Here is a 20,231-nt window from a genome sequence, read left to right as displayed (position 1 = left end):
ACAAAGAAAGATCATAAAGCAAAACTCAAAACTAGATCATGCCATAAACTTTATTCTACTAGATCAAGATACTACTAATAGGATCGAACTAAGAAAAAAAGGTAAAGATAGGAGTTGTGATTGTGATACGATACCGAGGCACCTCCCCTAAGCTTGGCAGTTGCCAAGGGGAGTGCCCATACCCATGTGATTATATCTCCTTTGTCGGTGAAGAAGGTGGAGGTGTTGTAGATGATGCGGGCCTTGCGTCCATCTTCCAAGGCATAGGTTCTCCATCATAGAAAGATGATCGAGTCTCCGGGATCCTCAAATCTGCAGCCAAACTCATCCTTTTGAATCTATATTCATACTCACAGTTTTGGTTTTTCAGGTCATAGATTTGGGCATGGAGGTGCTCGATCTTCTCATGAAGCTTGAAGATAGTCTCCCCGATGCTGTCAGCATCCAACCTGTGGTTGCTAGTGAACTCTGCGATCATCATGTGGTTAGAGTTGAGTCCATGTTCCACCATCCCTTGGCACTTGAAAACTTGTTGCTCCACTGCTTCAAGCCTCATCTCCATGCTTCCGGTCCCCTTTGGTCCCTCTTCATCGTGGATGTGCAGCAACCCATCATGCAACTCAATGGTTTGAGGGTGTCGCAGCACCTTCGCGAGGTAATGGTTGATGACCTTCTCGAAGAACTTGCCCTTGGAGGCGCTTGGGGCCGTCATAATAACCTAGATCTGTCAGAAAAACAGCTCGAAACAAGAACAGAGGAGATTTGCGTGATACGGGAGTCAAAACCTTCGGGAGGTTATATAATGAATTTTTACCGACCAAAATACGTATCGTGCAAGAAAACAAAGTTCGGAAGGCACACGAGGTGCTCACAAGGTAGGGGGCGCGCCCAGAGGGGTAGGGCGCGCCCACCACCCTCGTGGGGCCCTTGTGTCCTTCCCGGATTGCTACTTATTTTTCTATTTTTCTAAATATTCCAAGATGGAGAAATATTGCCTTAAAAATTGTTTTGGAGTCGGTTTACTAACCGTACCACATACCTATTCCTTTTCGGAGTCTAAAACGTTCCGGAAAGTGTTCCTTATGTATTCCTCTGGGGTTACGGTTTCAATAATATTGGTTTCAACATTTATGGGATTACCTGAGATATAATGTTTGATTCTTTGACCGTTTACCACCTTCGGATTTGTGCCCTCGAAGTTGTTGATTTTTATGGCACCGGAACGATAGACCTCTTCGATAACATAGGGGCCTTCCCATTTAGAGAGAAGTTTTCCTGCAAAAAATCTTAAATGAGAGTTGTATAGCAATACATAATCACCTACATTAAACTCACGCTTTTGTATCCTTTTGTCATGCCATCTTTTAACTTTTTCTTTAAACAACTTGGCATTTTCATAAGCTTGGGTTCTCCATTCATCAAGTGAGCTAATATCAAATAACCTCTTTTCACCGGCAAGTTTGAAATCATAGTTGAGCTCTTTAATAGCCCAATATGCCTTATGTTCTAGTTCGAGAGGTAAGTGACATGCTTTTCCATAAACCATTTTATACGAAGACATACCCATAGGATTTTTGTATGCAGTTATGTATGCCCATAATGCATCATCAAGTTTGTTAGACCAATTCTTTCTAGACCTATTAACAGTCCTTTGCAAAATTAATTTGAGCTCTCTATTGCTCAACTCTACTTCACCACTAGACTGTGGGTGATAAGGAGATGCAATGCTATGATTAACATCATATTTAGCAAGCATTTTACAGAAGGCACCATGAATAAAGTGTGAACCACCATCAGTCATTAAATATCTAGGGACTCCAAACCTCGGAAAAATAACTTCTTTAAGCATTTTAATAGAAGTGTTATGATCAGCACTACTAGTTGGAATAGCTTCTACCCACTTAGTAACGTAATCAACAGCAACTAGAATATGTGTGTATCCATTAGAGGCAGGAGGTCCCATATAATCAAAGCCCCAAACATCAAATGGTTCAATAACAAGAGAATAATTCATAGGCATTTCTTGACATCTACTAATATTACCAATTCTTTGACATTCATCACAAGACAAGACAAACTTACGGGCATCCTTGAAGAGAGTAGGCCAATAAAAACTAGATTGCAATACCTTATGTGCAGTTCTATCTCCAGCATGGTGTCCTCCATAAGCCTCGGAATGACACTTGCGTAGGATCTGTTCTTGTTCATGCTCAGGTACACAACGTCTAATAACACCATCTACTCCTTCTTTATAAAGATGTGGGTCATCCCAAAAGTAATGCCTCAAGTCATAGAAAAACTTTTTCTTTTGCTGGTATGTGAAGCTAGGTGGTATAAACTTAGCAACAATATAATTAGCATAATCAGCATACCATGGAGTACTACGAGAAGTACTTATAACATTTAATTGTTCATCAGGAAAGCTATCATCAATAGGTAGTGGGTCATCAAGAACATTCTCTAACCTAGACAAGTTGTCTGCAACGGGGTTCTCAGCTCCCTTTCTATCAACAATATGCAAATCAAATTCTTGTAGCAAGAGAACCCATCTAATAAGTCTAGGTTTAGCATCTTTATTTTCCATAAGGTATTTAATAGCAGCATGATCAGTGTGAATAGTTACTTTAGAATCAACAATATAAGGTCTGAACTTATCATGAGCAAATACAACTGCTAAAAGCTCTTTTTTCAGTTGTAGCATAATTTCTTTGAGCATTGTCTAGAGTCTTACTAGCATAATGAATAACATTTAATTTCTTATCAACTCTTTGCCCTGGAACAGCACCTACAGCATAATCACTAGCATCACACATAATTTCAAAGGGTAAATTCCAATCAGGTGGCTGAACAACAGGTGCAGAGACTAATGCTTTCTTAAGTATTTCAAATGCTTCTACACAATCATCATCAAAGACAAATGGTATATTTTTTTGCAATAAATTAGTCAGAGACCGAGAAATTTTTGAGAAGTCCTTAATGAACCTCCTGTAAAATCCGGCGTGACCAGGAAACTTCTTATACCTTTGATGTCCTTGGGACATGGCATCTTTTCAATAGCATCGACCTTGGCTTTATCAACTTCAATACCTCTTTCAGAAACTTTATGCCCCAAGACAATACCTTCATTAACCATAATGTGGCACTTTTCCCAATTCAAGAAAAGATTAGTTTCTTCACATCTCTGCAAAACTCGATCAAGATTGCTCAAGCAATCATCAAAAGAGGAACCATAGACGGAAAAATCGTTCATGAAAACCTCACAAATCTTTTCACAGAAGTCAGAGAATATAGCCATCATGCATCTTTGAAAGGTAGAAGGTGCATTACATAAACCAAAAGGCATATGTCTATAAGCAAAAGTACCAAATGGGCATGTAAAAGTAGTCTTTGATTGATCTCTAGCCGACACAGGTATTTGAGAGAAACAAGAATAACCATCTAGAAAGCAATAGTGTGTATGTTTGCATAATCTTTCTAGCATTTGATCAATAAAAGGTAAGGGGTAATGATCTTTATTAGTAGCTTTATTTAATTTGCGGAAATCAATTTCCATCCTATAACCTGTGATAATTCTTTGTGGAATCAATTCATCTTTCTCATTAGGAACAACAGTAATACCTCCCTTCTTAGGGACACAATGGACATGACTTACCCACTGACTATCAGCAACGGGATAAATTATACCTGCCTCCAAAAGCTTGAGTATTTCTTTTCTTACCACTTCTTTCATTTTAGGATTCAGACGTTGTTGAGCATCACAAACTGGTTTGGCATGTGCTTCCAAATTTATTTTATGTTGACATAGAGTGGGACTAATGCCCATAAGATCATCAAGAGTATATCCAATAGCAGCACGATGCTTCTTCAGAGTTTTCAATAATCTTTCTTCTTCATGCTCTGAAAGGTTAGCACTAATAATAACAGGATATATCTTCTTTTCATCAAGATAAGCATATTTAAGATTATCAAGCAATGGTTTAAGCTCAAACACGGGGTCACCCTTGGGTGGAGGAGGATCCCCTAAAATTTCAACAGGCAAGTTGTGTTGCAGAATAGGTTCCTGTTTAAAGAATACTTCATCTATTTCCCTTCTTTCATTCATGAACATATCATTTTCATGGCCTAGCAAATAGTGTTCTAAAGGATCACTAGGAGGTACGGCAATAGAAGCAAGACCAATAATCTCATCCTTACTAGGTAATTCTTCCTCACGATGTTGTTTACTAAATTTAGAGAAATTAAACTCATGAACCATATCATCCAAGCCAATAGTAACAACATTATTTTCACAATCTATCCTAGCATTAACAGTGTTCAAGAAGGGTCTACCAAATATAATGGGACAAAAGCTATCTTGAGGAGAAGTAAGAACAAGAAAATCAGCAGGATATTTAGTTTTCCCACACAAGACTTCAACATCTCTAACAATTTCCATCGCTGAAATAGTATCTCTATTGGCAAGTTTAATTCTGACATCAATATCTTCTAATTCAGCAGGTGCAATTTCATGCTTGATTTCTTTATACAAGTCATAAGGTATAACACTAGCACTAGCATCCATATCACATAAGCCATGATAACAATGATCTCCTATTTTAACAGAAATAACAGGCACCCCTACCATAGGTCTATGTTTATCTTTAGCACAAGGTTTAGCAATTCTAGCAGTTTCACCTTCGAACTGAATAACATGCCCATCAATATTACCAGACAAGAGATCTTTAACAATAGCAATATCAGGTTCTACTTTAACTTGCTCAGGGGGTGTATAAGTTCTAGTATTGCTTTTACGAATAACAGTTGAAGCTTTAGCATGATCCTTTACTCTAACAGGGAAAGGTGGTTTCTCAACATAAGAAGTAGGAACAATAGGATCATTATAAGTGACAGTCTTTTCTTCAACTTTAATAGGTGCAACTACTTTTACTTCTATGGGAGGATGATATTTAAACCACTTCTCCTTAGGGAGATCAACATAAGTAGCAAAAGATTCACAAAAAGAAGCTACTATCTCAGAGTCAAGTCCATATTTAGTGCTAAACTTACGGAAAATATCGGTGTCCATAAAAGATTTAACACAATCAAACTTAGGTGTCATACCTGACTCTTTACCTTCGTCGAGGTCCCAATCTTCAGAGTTGCGTTTAATTCTATCCAATAAATTCCATCTGAATTCAATAGTCTTCATCATAAAAGAGCCAGCACAAGAAGTATCGAGCATGGTTTGATTATTATGAGAAAGCCGAGCATAAAAACTTTGCATAATTATTTCTCTCGAGAGCTCATGATTGGGGCATGAATATAACATTGATTTAAGCCTCCCCCAAGCTTGAGCGATGCTTTCTCCTTCGCGAGGCCAGAAATTATATATATAATTATGATCACGATGAACAAGATGCATAGGGTAATACTTTTGATGAAATTCCAATTTCAATATTTTATAGTTCCATGATCTCATATCATCACATAGCCTATACCATATCAATGCGTCTCCCTTCAAAGATAAAGGGAAGACCTTCTTCTTAGCAACATCATCGGGTACACCTGCAAGCTTAAATAATCCACAAACTTTATCCACATATATTAAGTGCTCATCAGGATGCTTTGTTCCATCTCCTGTAAAAGGGTTAGCTAGCAGTTTTTCCATCATACCCGAAGGAAATTCAAAAGGAGTTTCATTTTCAATAGGTTCAGTAGGTTGAGGAGCAACTCTTTGCTCTACTGGACGAGATGAAGATAACCCGAACAAGCCCCTCAGAGAATTACTTTCTATAGTAACAAGTGACAGTAAATTTCAGCACACTAAATAAATTTTTCCTTACCAAATTCCACCTACCAATGGCGCTACACTCCCCGGCAACGGCACCAGAAAAGAGTCTTGATGACCCACAAGTATAGGGGATCTATCGTAGTCCTTTCGATAAGTAAGAGTGTAGTACCCAACGAGGAGCAGAAGGAAATGATCAGCGGTTTTCAGCAAGGTATTCTCTGCAAGTACTGAAATAAGTGGTAACAGATAGTTTTGTGATAAGATAAATTGTAACGAGCAACAAGTAACAAAAGTATAAAGTGCAGCAAGGTGGCCCAATCCTTTTTGTAGCAAAGGACAAGCCGGAACAAACTCTTATATAAGGAAAAGCGCTCCCGAGGACACATGGGAATATCATCAAGCTAGTTTTCATCACGTTCATATGATTCGCATTCGATACTTTGATAATTTGATATGTGGGTGGACCGGTGCTTGGGTGCTGTTCTCACTTGAACAAGAATCCCACTTATGATTAACCTCTATTACAAGCATCCACAACTAGAACAAAAGTATTAAGGTAAACCTAACCATAGCATGAAACATGTGGATCCAAATCAGCCCCTTACAAAGCAACGCATAAACTAGGGTTTAAGCTTCTGTCACTCTAGCAACCCATCGTCTACTTATTACTTCCCAATGCCTTCCTCTAGGCCCAAATAATGGTGAAGTGTTATGTAGTCGATGTTCACATAACACCACTAGAGGCTAGACAACATACATGTTATCAAAATATCAAACGAATACCAAATTCACATGAGTACTAATAGCAAGACTTCTCCCTTGTCCTCAGGAACAAACGTAATTACTCACAAAGAATATTCATGTTCATAATCAGAGGGGTAATAATATGCATATAGGATCTGAACATATGATCTTCCACCAAATAAACCAACTAGCATCAACTACAAGGAGTAATCAACACTACTAGTAACCTACTAGCACCAATCCCGGACTTTGAGACAAGAATTGGATACAAGAGATGAACTAGGGTTTGGACATGAGATGGTGCTGGTGAAGATGTTGATGGAGATTGCCCTCTCCCGATGAGAGGAGCATTGCTGATGACGATGGTGATGATTTCCCCCTCCCGGAGGGAAGTATCCCCGACAGAACAGCTCTGCCGAAGCTCTAGATTGGTTCCGCCAAGGTTCTGCCTCGTGGCGGCGGAGTCTCGTCCCAAAAAGTTCCTTCTTATTTTTTTCTCATTGAAAGACTTCATATAGCAGAAGATGGACGTCGGAGACCCACCAGGGGGCCCACGAGGTAGGGGGCGCGCCCTAGGAGGGGGGGCACGGCGCGCCCCCCACCCTCATGAGCAGGGTGTGGGCCCCCTGGCCTTCATCTTTGGTGAGGATTTTTCTTTATTTATTTTAAGATGTTCCGTGGAGTTTCAGGGCTTTTGGAGTTGCGCAGAATAGGTCTACAATATTTGCTCCTTTTCCAGCCCAGAATTCCAGCTGCCGGCATTCTCCCTCCTTATGTAAATCTTGTAAAATAAGAGAGAATAGCCATAAGTATTGTGACATAAAGTGAAATAACAGTCCATAATGCAATAAATATCGATATAAAAGCATGATGCAAAATGGACGTATCTACGGCGGGGACCGTCTTGAATTCATCCCCTAGTCGGACACAATTTCGGAGACCAATACGGCTCCGGAATCAAGCAGGCGCCCTTCCTCGGCTAGAGAGAGCGTCCTAGTTCCACCGGCGACCTCTGTCCATCCAGAGGCGTCGGGTGCTTTATTGGCAGCGCTAAAGAGCGCCTCCATCGTCGATGAGCACCGTGCCCTTATGGGTGCGGTGATTGAGAAGATTCAGTCCACTGAAAATGGACTGAATGAAGCCTGTATGAACCTTATGAGAGGTTTTGAGGTATGTTTTATACGGTTTCGAAGAGTGTCATAGTATGCCCCTGATACACTGACCGGTGAACGAAAGAACCAGACAGAGGATCAAATATATTTTTCACAGGAAGACTCATTTGATGACATCTATCTCTCTTCTTTTGTAAGCAGGCGTCTGTAGCGGCTACTGCCGCTCATACCGTGGAGGTTTCTGGACTGAATCAAAGTCTGGAGCGGGCCGAAGCGGAGCTTGGCCAGTTAAAAAGGTAGTTGGAAGATCAACAAGGTATGCATAAATCTTGTTTGTGTTTAGTGTGAACGAATTTTCAGTATGATATAGTATGTGTCATGATTTGCGCCAGGGGTGATGACTGAAGTCGAGGCTCTGAAGAAGACTGTTGCCGAGGCCGAGGAAAAGGCAGCCGCAGAGCAGGCTCTTCGTGAGAAGCATGAGGCCATGGTTGTGGAAGCTAGCCGAGAGCTCCAAGAGGCCATGAAAAAATGCGAGACCCTGGAGCAGAGTTTAATGGAGAAAGAATCCGAACTCACCAGGGCTCATCAGGCCGTGTGCGATGCCCGTGGGAAAACCCAAGATGGCCTGCAGGAGATCCAAGAGGCGAGGGAGATCACGGCGGGTAAGGTCTTTTTCCATGTAAAGCAAGTATTTCAGGAGAAAATTATGCTTTATAATTTTAAGTTCGGATTTCTCCAGGGGTATTTACAGAACTTCCTCGCAGCATATTGGATGCCGCCCAACTCTACCGAGTCGAAGAGGGGAATAGCTCTTCTGGTCGCAGTATCTAGCACCGAATTATCCGGTGCCTTTTACCGATCAACTGAAACAGCTGATCGAACTGCATAAGGCGGCTGAACTAGCCATGAAGGATTTCATTATCTGGCTATGGACGGCCGAGCCGATTCCAGGTAGCTACTTCAGACTCGTGAAGCGGCTTGTTAGTGCCTGCCCTCGACTTGACGTCATCAAGCGGTCGGTCTGCATAGAAGGTGCACGAATGGCCTTTGCCTGCCCAAAGGTGCACTGGGGGAAGATGGATCCTGAAAAGCTGATGACTGAGGGAACGCCAGAGGGAAAGGAGCACCGCAAGCCCGAATTGTATTATGAAAGTGTCCTGAAAGGATCCTGCCTTGCGGCGGAGCAATGCACCAAGTACATTGTATGTCCATGAATATAGTCATGTTGTCCTTTGTAATGTGTGAACAAGGTCATTTCTATTATTTTTTGCCTGTTGTAAAAGTTTACCCTCCTGCGCGGTCGTTTTATATATTAAACCTGAGAATTGGCCAGTCGTCGGCTTCTGCCCACTCGTAAGAAATACAGGGGTGTTCGGGATAAACCTGATCACTCTTTACCCTAGTGTTGGGTCCTTTGAAGGAGGTGTTCAGCACAGCGAACCAGGTAATCGGACTATAGGGCTTTATCATTCTCACTTAGCCATAGGAGCATTAGGAAGGTAGGCGCAGCCCATGGTGTTCGGAACACCGCACGAGGGGCCCTATAGGCACCTGATCGGAAGAAGAACCGATCCATCGCACGCTGCATTGGTTATGGCATTATGCGGGACAAATCCTTAAAGATTTTACAACCTCTCGAACAGCTGACCAGCTCTCGCCGTATCATGACAGTCACTTTTTGGCTTTCTCTACTGAGGTGCTCGTCCGGAAGAACCGGGACACAATCGCAGTAGTTCTCCCTATGCCGCCTTAGCCGATATAGCGGAACATAAGGCACCAAAACATGGGAGCCGGGCAAACCCAACATTTGACCCAAGACATGATTCAGAGCTGATGCATATAATGCTATAAGTTCGGGGTGCCGAACTTCCGTGAAGGTTTTCAGACTTTATTGCCATATTATGGGTAAAACGAAGCCCCTGGCAAAGGCATATCGTGATGTACGGATGCCACTTAACAAAAGAGTTTCAATTAGAAATAACAGCAAATAATCATCATATAAATCCACATGTTGTATTTGAATAATACGACAAAGCGTATGAGTACAGGTAATGCGATAAAAAGGGGGAATATGACTGTGGAACCTGCTGGGACCGGGAAGGAAGAAGATGTGTGCATATTCGGAGTATAGTCAGATGGACGTCGCGAGGAATATCTAAAGATTCCCTTGTGCGTTCGAGCTGGTACCATGTCACCGGTCCCGGTCTACGCAAAGGTGAGCCTGCAAAGGAAATGTAAGAAATATTTGTGTGCCGGAGAGCGGTTGAGCCGCGATATGTGGCATGTTCTGGACTTCGCTAGAATGTTTAGTGGAGCCCTGGACGATCCGGGCTATCCTGCCGTGAAGTAGTTTGGCCTACTTTGAATGTGTCCGGAGTTTTAGCCGTCGACTCAAGATTTGACTGAAAGGTGCCTCCCTTGCTTCTGCTATTAAAGCCACGGCGTACTCTGTGGTACCGAGGGAGAGTTCGGCCTCGCCATTAACTGTGATGACGCCGCGCGGACCAGGCATCTTGAGTTTACGGTAGGCATAATGTGGCACCGCGTTGAATCGAGTGAACGCAGTTCGCCCGAGCAGTGCCTGATAATCACTACGAAAGGGGACGATGTCGAAGATTAACTCTTCGGCACGGTAATTGTCTGGTGATCCGAAGACTACCTCGAGGGCCATGGAGCCGGTACAGCTGGCCTCCACGCCTGGTATAATACCTCTAAAGGTGTATTTAGTGGGTTTGATCATTGAATGATCGATGCCCATCTTTCACACTGTGTCCTGGTAAAGTAGATTTAGACTGCTCCCTCCGTCCATAAGGACTCGTGTGAGGTGGAACCCGTCAATTATTGGGTCGAGGACTAGTGCGGCTGGATTGCCGTGACTGGTGTTGACCGGACGATCCATTTGGTTGAAGGTGATCGGCCCTAGTTTGTACTGTGGGCTGACTGGTTTCGTTAGGTCGACATCCCTAAGGGTGTGCGTCCGGTCCGGGTTGGGAGTGTGGGTGGCGTTTACCATATTCACCGTTTGGATTTGCTGGAGAGATTTCTTTTGTCCTCCTCTATTCGGTGATCTGGGCTCCTTATCGCTGTCATCGCTTTGAGACCCCTTATCTTTGTTTTTGGTGCCTAACCTGCCAGCTTGTTTGAAGACCCAACATTCTTTGTTGGTATGATTAGCTGGTGTTCCTCGTTTTCCATGAATTTGGCATGGACGATCGAGTATGTGGTCCAAACTGTACGGACCTGAATTGTCATTTTTGAGTGGCCCTGTCCGCTGACAGGACTTAGAGCTATTAAATCCGGCATTGACTGCCGTGTCTTCGGCGCTTTCACCATGTTTGTGGCGTTTGTGTTTGTTGCGCCGGGGTTTGCCGTTGCTATCTCTGGCCTCTGATTTGCTAGTTTTGCTTGCTATGTTGTTGCTACGAGCCAACCAGCTATACTGGGCCGCGCAGAAGCGGGTCATGAGCGTCGTGATGGCTGCCATGGACCTTGGCTTCTCTTGGCCAAGATGTCGGCCGAGCCACTTGTCACGGATGTTATGTTTAAAGGCCGCTAGGGCTTCGGCATCCGGACATTCCACAATTTGGTTCTTTTTGGTTAGGAACCGGGTCCAGAATTTCCTGGCTGACTCTCCGGGCTGTTGTGTTATGTGACTCAAATCATCAGCATCCGGTGGTCGCATATATGTGCCCTGGAAGTTATCCAGGAATGCGTCTGCCAGGTTCTCCCAACTTCTGATGGAGTTTGCTGGCAGGCTATTCAGCCAATGCCGAGCCGGTCCTTTGTGTTTCAATGGGAGATACTTGATGGCGTGTAGATCATCCCCGCGGGCCATGTGGATGTGGAGGAAGAAATCCTCGATCCATACCGCGGGGTCAGTAGTACCATCGTATGATTCGATGTTCATGGGTTTAAACCCTTCTGGGAATTCATGATCCATTACTTCATCAGTGAAGCATAGGGGGTGTGCGGCGCCTCTATGCCGGGCTATGTCACGACACAGTTCGTACGAGTCTTGTCTGTTGTGTTCGGCCCGGCCAGATTTGTTTTTGGTATATCCGGCATGACGGTCATCGTCATGTGTTGGGGCGCGCCCTCGTGATCCGAAGATCGTTCTTTTGTGTCCTGCTTTGTTTTCCAATACGTCTCACAGGTCCTGCGTGTTACCGTGGGCCTTGCTATTTTTGTTTGACTAGCGACAAGGTGTGGGCTGGACTTCAGGCTTATATGCCACTTTGTCGCGGCCACGAGGTGGCCGATCTCCCGCATCATACACTGGAAGCGCATGCTTTAATGCTTCTTCTTCAAGTTGGGGTAGCAACCTATGCTTTGGGAAACTTTTTATTGGGCGCTTGAGTTCGTGTTCCTCGGCTGCCAGGAGCTCAATCCATCTATCTGCTAGCAGATCTTGCTCAGCTTGAAGCTGTTGTTGTTTTTTCTTCAGGCTTTTTGCTGTGGCAATAAGCCGGCGCTTGAAGCGCTCCTGTTCGACAGGATCCTGAGGCACGATAAATTCTTCGTCGCCGAGGCTCACCTCGTCTGCGGAGAGAGGCATGTAATTGTCATCCTGTGCTTCTCCGTCTGCTGCTTGTTCCTTGGGGCTGGCTTGCCCATCCTCCTGCTCAAAGCCTGGCTGGAGGGGATTGTCTTCGTCTTCGGCACTATTTGCAGCGTTATTGTCTCTTGTGCCGGTATCGCTGTTTTTGCTATGGCGGGGCTTAGAGCGGCGCCGATGACGCCGGTTCTTGGATTGCTTCTCGGGGGGTTTATCCTCCGTTGCCTTATTGCCATCGCTTTCTTTGGGGGTGTCCACCATGTATATATCATATGATGAGGTGGAAGTCCAGCGCCCTATGGGCGGTGGTTCCTATCCTCATCCATACCGTTTATGTCTCCGGAGTTGAAGTCGAGCATGTCGATTAGGTCGTTGATAGTGGTTACCAAGTGGGTGGTGGGTGGGGAACGAATTTCTTCACCGTCCGCTTCCCACTAGAGCCGGACATAGTTCGACCAAGGGTATCCTGACAAGGAGAGAGACTGTAATGAGTTTAGCATGTCGCCTAGGGGCGAGTGCTGAAAGATATACGTGGAGGTGAACTCCATGATCGGTGCCCAATCAGATTGGATGGGCACGAACATGAGCGGTTCGAAGTCTGTGGCTGGGGATGAATCCGAGTGTCCGGCAACACAGGTCTCATAGGAGGTGAAGTCAGTATTCGGCTCTATCGCTGCTGAGTGTGCGGCCTCCGTGGCGGGGTCCATCCACCCGTCCTCGGACGGCGTGATCTATTCCGGATTGAGAGCCAGAGTAGTTATAGGTGTGATCTCCCGAACACTGTCCGATGGCAGAGCTAAATCATGCTCATCGTGACGGTGTGGCGTACCTGACATGGGTTCGAATCCGTCGAAGATCAAGTCTCCGCGGATGTTGGCAGTATAGTTCAAGCTTCCAAACCTAACCTAATGGCCAGGGGCGTAGCTCTCGATCTGCTCCACATGGCCGAGCGAGTTGGACCGCAGTGCAAAGCCGCCGAGTACGAAGATCTGTCTGGGGAGGAAAATCTCACCCTGGATTTCTTCGTTGCCGATCATCGAAGGATCCATCAAGCCTTATGATGACAACACAGTGGAACTCTCAATGAAAGCACCAATGTCGGTGTCAAAACCGGCGGATCTCGGGTAGGGGGTCCCAAACTGTGCGTCTAAGGTAGATGGTAACAGGAGGCGGGGGACACAATGTTTACCCAGGTTCGGGCCCTCTTGATGGAGGTAATACCCTACTTCCTGCTTGATTAATCTTGATGATATGAGTATTATAAGAGTTGATCTACCACGAGATCGGAGAGGCTAAACCCTAGAAGCTAGCCTATCGTATGATTGTTGTTGTCCTACGGACTAAAACCCTCCGGTTTAAATACACACCGGAGGGGCTAGGGTTACACAGAGTCGGTTACAAGGGAGGAGATGTACATATACGAATCGCTAAGCATGCCTTCCACGCAAAGGAGAGTCCCATCCGGACACGGGACGAATTCTTCAATCTTGTATCTTCATAGTCCAATAGTCCGGCCATAGTATATAGTTCGGCTGTCCGAGGACCCCCTAATCCGGGACTCCCTCACCTGGTATCCAAACTAGGAAGCTATAAACACCTGATCAGGCAAGTACCAATCCCTCGCGTAATGCAGAAAAAATCTCTAACGATTTGAGACATTCGAAGAGCTGACCGGCTCTCGCCGCAGCATGACAGTCAGTTTTCGGCTTTCTGTACTGAGGTGCTCATCCAGGTAAACCAAGGCACAATCGCAATAGTTCTCCCTTTACTACCCTAGCCAATGTAGCAGAATGTAAGGTAGCAAGCAGAGGTGCCGAGCAACCCAACAATTGACCAAAGACATGATTCGGAGCCAGTGCTAAATTCGGGGTGCCGAACAGTAGAAAGTGTTCGGACTTTGTTGCCGTGTTGTGAGGTGCTATGAAGCCCCTGGAAAATTCGAACATACCAAAGTGTACGGATGCTATTTGATAAGGTTATCAATAGGAAAAGGAAAACAGAAAAAAGAGCAAGGGTAATGAGCCAAGACTGCAGAATTTGGGCTGCAAACTGTTTCTATTATAATTTGAGTAATACGTTGAAGAACATTGATACAAATAGTGCAATAAGCAACAGGCTAAGCCATGACCAAGAGAGAGCTGCGTATGGGTCCTAAGAACAGGTAGAGTGGTTGTTAAAGAAACCGCCTAAAAATTCCCCTGTACATCTGTGCTTCGTGCCATCTTGGTATATTTATCCTTTCAAAGGACCGGTGATTGGGCCACCAAGGAGAACCTATGGAAAGAAAACCTGAAAAGGAGAAAAGGAAAAAGTGAGAGTATGTGTGTCCGGGAGCGGTCGATTCGTATTGTGGATCACAGGCTAGTTATGCCTCCATCTATTCCCATGGTATCTTGAGTGCATAGTTATGTACGCGCGGTACGAACGCCGCTACTTGATCGAGACTCCGACGGAGGCCGAATTGCTAGTCGAGCTTTTGATGAGCCGAGCTGTCCTGCTGCAGAGTAGTCCGGACTCTCTTGACAGTGTCCGGGGGCTCGGCCGCTGAATTGAGGTTCTGCTTAAAAAGGCTGCTATGTACTTCTCCTGCTAAGGCAGCAGTGTACTCCTCAGTACGGATGGAGCGTTCCGTGTTTCTATTAACTATTATGATGCCGTGCGGTCCTGGCATCTTGAGCTTGAGATAGGCATAGTGTGGTACGGCGTTGAATAGAGCAAATGCGGTGCGTCCGAGCAGTGCATGATAGCCGCTGCGAAAGGGGACGATGTCGAAGATTAACTCCTCGCTTCGGAAGTTGTCCAGCGATCTGAAGACAATCTCCAGTGTGATAGAGCCCATACAGCGGGCCTCTAAACCTGGTATGACTCCTTTAAAGGTAGTCTTTGTGGGCTTGATCCATGATGGATTAATACCCATTTTGCGCATTGTCTCCTGATAGAGCAGGTTGAGGCTGCTACAGCCGTCCATGAGGACTCGCGTCAGGTGGAATCCATCAATGATTGGGTCGAGGACCAGTGCAGCTGAACCACCATGATGGATACTGGTCGGATGATCCCGACGATCAAAAGTGATCGGGCATGACGACCATGTATTGAATTTGGGGGCGACTGGCTCCATCGCGTAGATGTCCCTGAGCGCGCGCTCGCGCTCCCTCCCGGGGATGTGTGTAGCATATATCATGTTCACCATTTTGACCTGAGGGGCAAATTTCCTCTGTCCCCCTGTGTTCGGTTGCCGGGGCTCCTCGTCATCGTCCTCGCTTTGCATCCCTTTTTCTTGTTCTCGGCGTTTAATTTGCCGGCCTGTTTGAAAACCGAACAATCTCTGTTGGTATGATTAGCTGGTTTGTCTGGGGTGCCATGGATCTGGCATGGACGATCGAGTATGCGGTCCAAGCTGGATGGCCCCTTATTGTTTCATTTATATGGCTTCTTCTGCTGACCGGACTTGGAGCCACTGAATCCGGCGTTGACTGTGGTGTCATTGGTGTTATCACCATTGCTTCGGCGTTTGTGTCTGCTGCGTTGGAGCTTGCCGCTGCTATTTTTGGCCTCGAAGGTGCCCGTTTCATTTGCTGTTTCTTGCTACGGGCCAGCCAACTATCATCACCTGCACAAAAGCGGGTCATGAGTGCTGTGAGGGCTTCCATGGATTTCGGCTTTTCCTGGCTGAGGTGGTAGGCTAGCCATTCGTCATGGATGCTATGTTTAAAGGCCGCTAAGGCTTCGGCATCCGGACAGTTGATGATCTGGTTCTTTTTAGTTAGGAAACTTGTCAAGAATTTCCTGGCTGACTCCCCAAGCTGTTGAACTATGTGACTTAAGTCATCGGCATCTGGTGGCCGGACATATGTACCTTGGAAGTTGTCAAGGAAGGCTTTTTCCAAGTCCTCCCAGCTGCCAATAAGAATTTTTAGGTAGACTGTTTAACTAGTGCCGAGATGGCCCTTTGAGTTTTAATGGAAGGTATTTGATGGCGTGGAGGTCATCTCCACGAGCCATATGAATATGGAGAATAAAGTCCTCAATCCACACCCTGGGGTCAGTTGTTCCATCGTATGATTCGATGTTTACAGGTTTAAACCCTTCTGGGAATTCGTGGTCCATTACTTCGTCTGTGAAGCAAAGAGGGTGTGAGGCGCCTCTATATCGGGCCACATCGCAACGTAGCTCTGATGGAGTCCGTCTGCGACATTTGGCCCATGCATGACTAGGTTTGTCACGTCCGGATAGATAGCCGTCGACACGTGTCGAAGCACGTCCTCGCGATCCGTAGATCGATCTGGTATATCCTGCTCTGTTGTTTAGGTCCTGCTAAAGGTCATATGTGTGACCACGAGCTGTTTTATCTCTGCCTCTATAATGAGGAGGGGCGGGCTCGTATTTGGCTTGAGTTGCCGCTTTATCCCGACCACGTGGTGGTCGGTCAGCCCGATTGCGTGATGATGGTATGGGCTCCAGCGCCTCATCATCGAACTGAGATAGCAATTTGCGCTTCGGGTAACTTTTGGCTGGGTGCTTAAGGCCGTATTCCTCGGCTGTCAGGACATCAGTCCATCTATCATTTAGCATATCTTGATCAGCTTAAAGCTGATGCTGCTACTTTTTTAGGCTCCTACTGGTGGCTATTAGCTGGCGCTTAAAGCGCTCCTGCTTGAGAGGTTCCTCAGGCACGATGAAATCCTCGTTGCCGAGGCTCACCTCATCCTCGGAGAGCGGAAGATAATTACTGTCCTCCGAGTCTTCGTTTATGGCCTGTTCATTGGGGCTAACTTGCCCATATTCCCGTTCTTCTTGTTCGGAAGTTGCTTCAACGGGGTCTTCATTATCTTCAGCACCGTCCAGAGTATTATCTTCTCCTATGCCGGTATTGCTATCTTTTGCATGACGTGACTTAGAGCGGTGCCGCTGACGTCAACGTTTAGGCTGTATCGCAGGAGGTTTATCCTCGACTGGATCTTCTTTGTCGTCGTTGTTACGTTCTTTAGGTGTATCCACCATGTATACATTGTACGAAGAAGTGGCCATCTAGCGTCCGGTGAACAGCGGGTTTTGGCCATGCTCCTCATCTCCATCATCGTCCATACCGTCTATGTCTTCGGAGCCCTAATCGAGCATATCAGTTAAGTCTTTGACAGTGGCTATGAAGTGGGTGGCGGGTGGGAAGCGAAATTCCCCGTCATCAGCTTCTAGTTTGAACCGGATATAGTTTGGCTGTGAATCCCCCGCTAAGGATAGAATTTTTAATGAGCTCAGCATATCGCCCAAAGGGGAGTGCCGGAATATGTCCGCGGCACAGAATTCAACGGTCGATGATCGATCATGTTCAACATGCGTGGACGGACAAAGTTCGGAACTTACAGCCGGAAACGAGTCTGAGGTACCGGTGACATAGGCATTACTAGAGGTCAGGTCTGTGTGTGGCTCCGACGCCATGGAGTCTGTGGCTTCCATGGCGGGGTTGAGCTTCCCGTCCTCGGATGGCACGGCCTGCTCCGGATCTAAGGCCAGAGCGGTTACAGGTGTAATTTCCTGGGTATGCCCCGATGACAGATCTTAAGTCATGTTCATCACGGTGACGGGGAGCGACTGTCGTGGTCTTGAATCCGTCGAAGATCAAGTCTCCGCGGATATCCGCAAAGTTGTTCAAGCTCCCAAATCTGACCTGATGGCCAGGGGCGTAGCTGTCAATCGGCTCCAGATGGCCAAGCAAGTTGGCCCGCAGTGCGAAGCCGCCGAACATGAAGATCTGTCCGGGGAGGAAGACTTCCCCTTGGACATCATTGTTGTAGATGATTGAAGGAGCCATGAAACCTTTTGAGCATGGCATAGTGGAACTCTCAATGAAAGCACCAATGTCGGTGTCAAAACCGGCGGATCTCGGGTAGGGGGTCCCGAACCGTCCATCTAAGGTCGATGGTAACAGGAGACATGGGACACAATGTTTACCCAGGTTCATGCTCTCTCTATGGAGGTAATACCCTACTTCATGCTTGATTGATCTTGATGAATATGAGTATTACAAGAGTTGATCTATCATAAGATCGTAATGGCTAAACCCTAGAAGTCTAGCCTGTATGACTATGATTGAATGTATAACTCAATCCGGACTAAGCCCTCTAGTTTATATAGACACCAGAGGGGACTAGGGTTGTAGAAGGTCGGTTACAGAGAAAGGAATCTTCATATTCGGTCGCCAAGCTTGCCTTCCACGCCAAGGAGAGTCCCATCCGGACACGGGAGAGAGTCTTCGGTCTCGTATCTTTGCAGCCCATTAGTCCGGCCCATGTCCAACAGGCCGGACGCCCGAGGAACCCTTAGTCCAGGACTCCCTCACCCGCCACTGCTATGTGGCTCGATCCCTCGTCTAGGTCAAGAAGAAGATAGTTCCTCATGTTAATGATCCGCCTATACATCTCGTAGCTTGTGTACACGTCCATGGCTACGTACTTGACATGTTGTTCATCCAGTCTCTCATGCCACACACTGAGGCGTTCCTGTCCTTATTGCTCTCATTCTTCACCTTCATGTAGTAGGGGTCGATGATGGCCGAGGCGAGGTCAACCAGGGAGTTCAGTTTGTTTTTTTTGCTGCCCCAGACCTTGTAGTGGCGTTGGATATTGACAGGATCCTGGCATTTCAAGCCCGAAACCTTGAGCGCTTTTAGATCATTGGTGGTGTCCACCGCAGCGAAACTGTAGTCGGAGCTGTTGATAAACCTAGAGAAATGCTCGCAAGGCGTTGTGGCCACGTGGTAGTGGTAGTGGTAGACGAGGACGTCATGTCGCACGCACAACTGGGCAACGTCAACATTCTGATCGTGCCCGGCACGACCCATGGTGTACTCGAGGTTGAAGCTGACCACTTGCTACTTCTCCTCGGCAAGGAACTACTCCATAGTTTGGATGGAGCTCTCCACCGAGACAAGATCGTTCGTGTACACCACCGAGAGAGCCTTCCCCCTCACGTGGGTGTCCATGACGTGTTGCGTGGTGAACTGCCTGCCGTTGTCGTCGCCGGCCGCTGGGAGCGCCATTGGAGCCAGGGGAGCGCCATTGGAACCGCTGGATGTCCTCTCTGTATGTGTCCTCGTGGGTGTGCTTATTGTGTCGTGTGAGACGAGAGATGAAGGTAAATGGCTGTAAGAATAAAAGGGGGCCGGGCGGCGTGGATTCTCGACGCGTCTGCATGGAAGTTTTTGCAGCGGGCAACTGCATTATCGCGCCTCGCCCGGCGCAACCGCATGCACACGAACATGTGTGATCGTGCGCCGGCCCCAAACACTGGCAGCGTGCGTGGAGGGACGAGGGCAGAGCACCCAGAGGGACGCAAGAGTAGAGCGCGCGTGGCGGGACATGAGTAGAGCGCGCCGCGGCCGCCTGAACCGCAAGCAACCACACACATAGAGCAGTTGAACACGCAGGGGTCGCCTACAAGCCGGCCGACAGTTTTGTCGCAGTGTAGAGACCGGCCGTGTGCTACCACCTCTGTCTAGTCTATAGTCCCCTTTATATTCTGTGCAATACTTTGCCCTCAAATTTAACAAACAAAATGTTAATGTGTGTTATAAAAATTATATAATTGGAAACTATGTTCAAATAAGAATCCAACTATATAATCTTTGGCGACATGCATTCGTATTTTATTAGTTAAATCATACTTATAAACCAGGACGGGGGTATAGTAGGTAATTAAATCGCAAATGTTTTTTTATTAACCGTATGTGTACGTGGCCTTTCGTCCTCCTCTCGCACGTCTTGTCACCCCGCTACCGCAGACGGCTTATAGCACAAGCTTGCGCAGCGCGCGAGGGCATTCTTTTGGCCAAATGGTGGCGCCAATGAATCGTCGGTGAGCCCGTTCCCGTGCAACCTCGTAGGTTCCCGCGCAAGTTTCCCATCTGACTCGGTGAAATCCCCCAAAATCCCCTCCCTCTTTGTAGCTTATCTTGTCTGCTTATCCCACAATCACCAATGGCACCGGTTCGTCGTCGTCGCTCAGCCACTCTGCCGTCATCAGAGGACAACTCCATCTGGGAGGCTGCACC

This window comes from Triticum urartu, chromosome 3, assembly GCF_003073215.2.
Source record: "Triticum urartu cultivar G1812 chromosome 3, Tu2.1, whole genome shotgun sequence".
Classification (NCBI taxonomy): Eukaryota; Viridiplantae; Streptophyta; class Magnoliopsida; order Poales; family Poaceae; genus Triticum; species Triticum urartu.
This window is presented reverse-complemented; position numbering follows the sequence as displayed.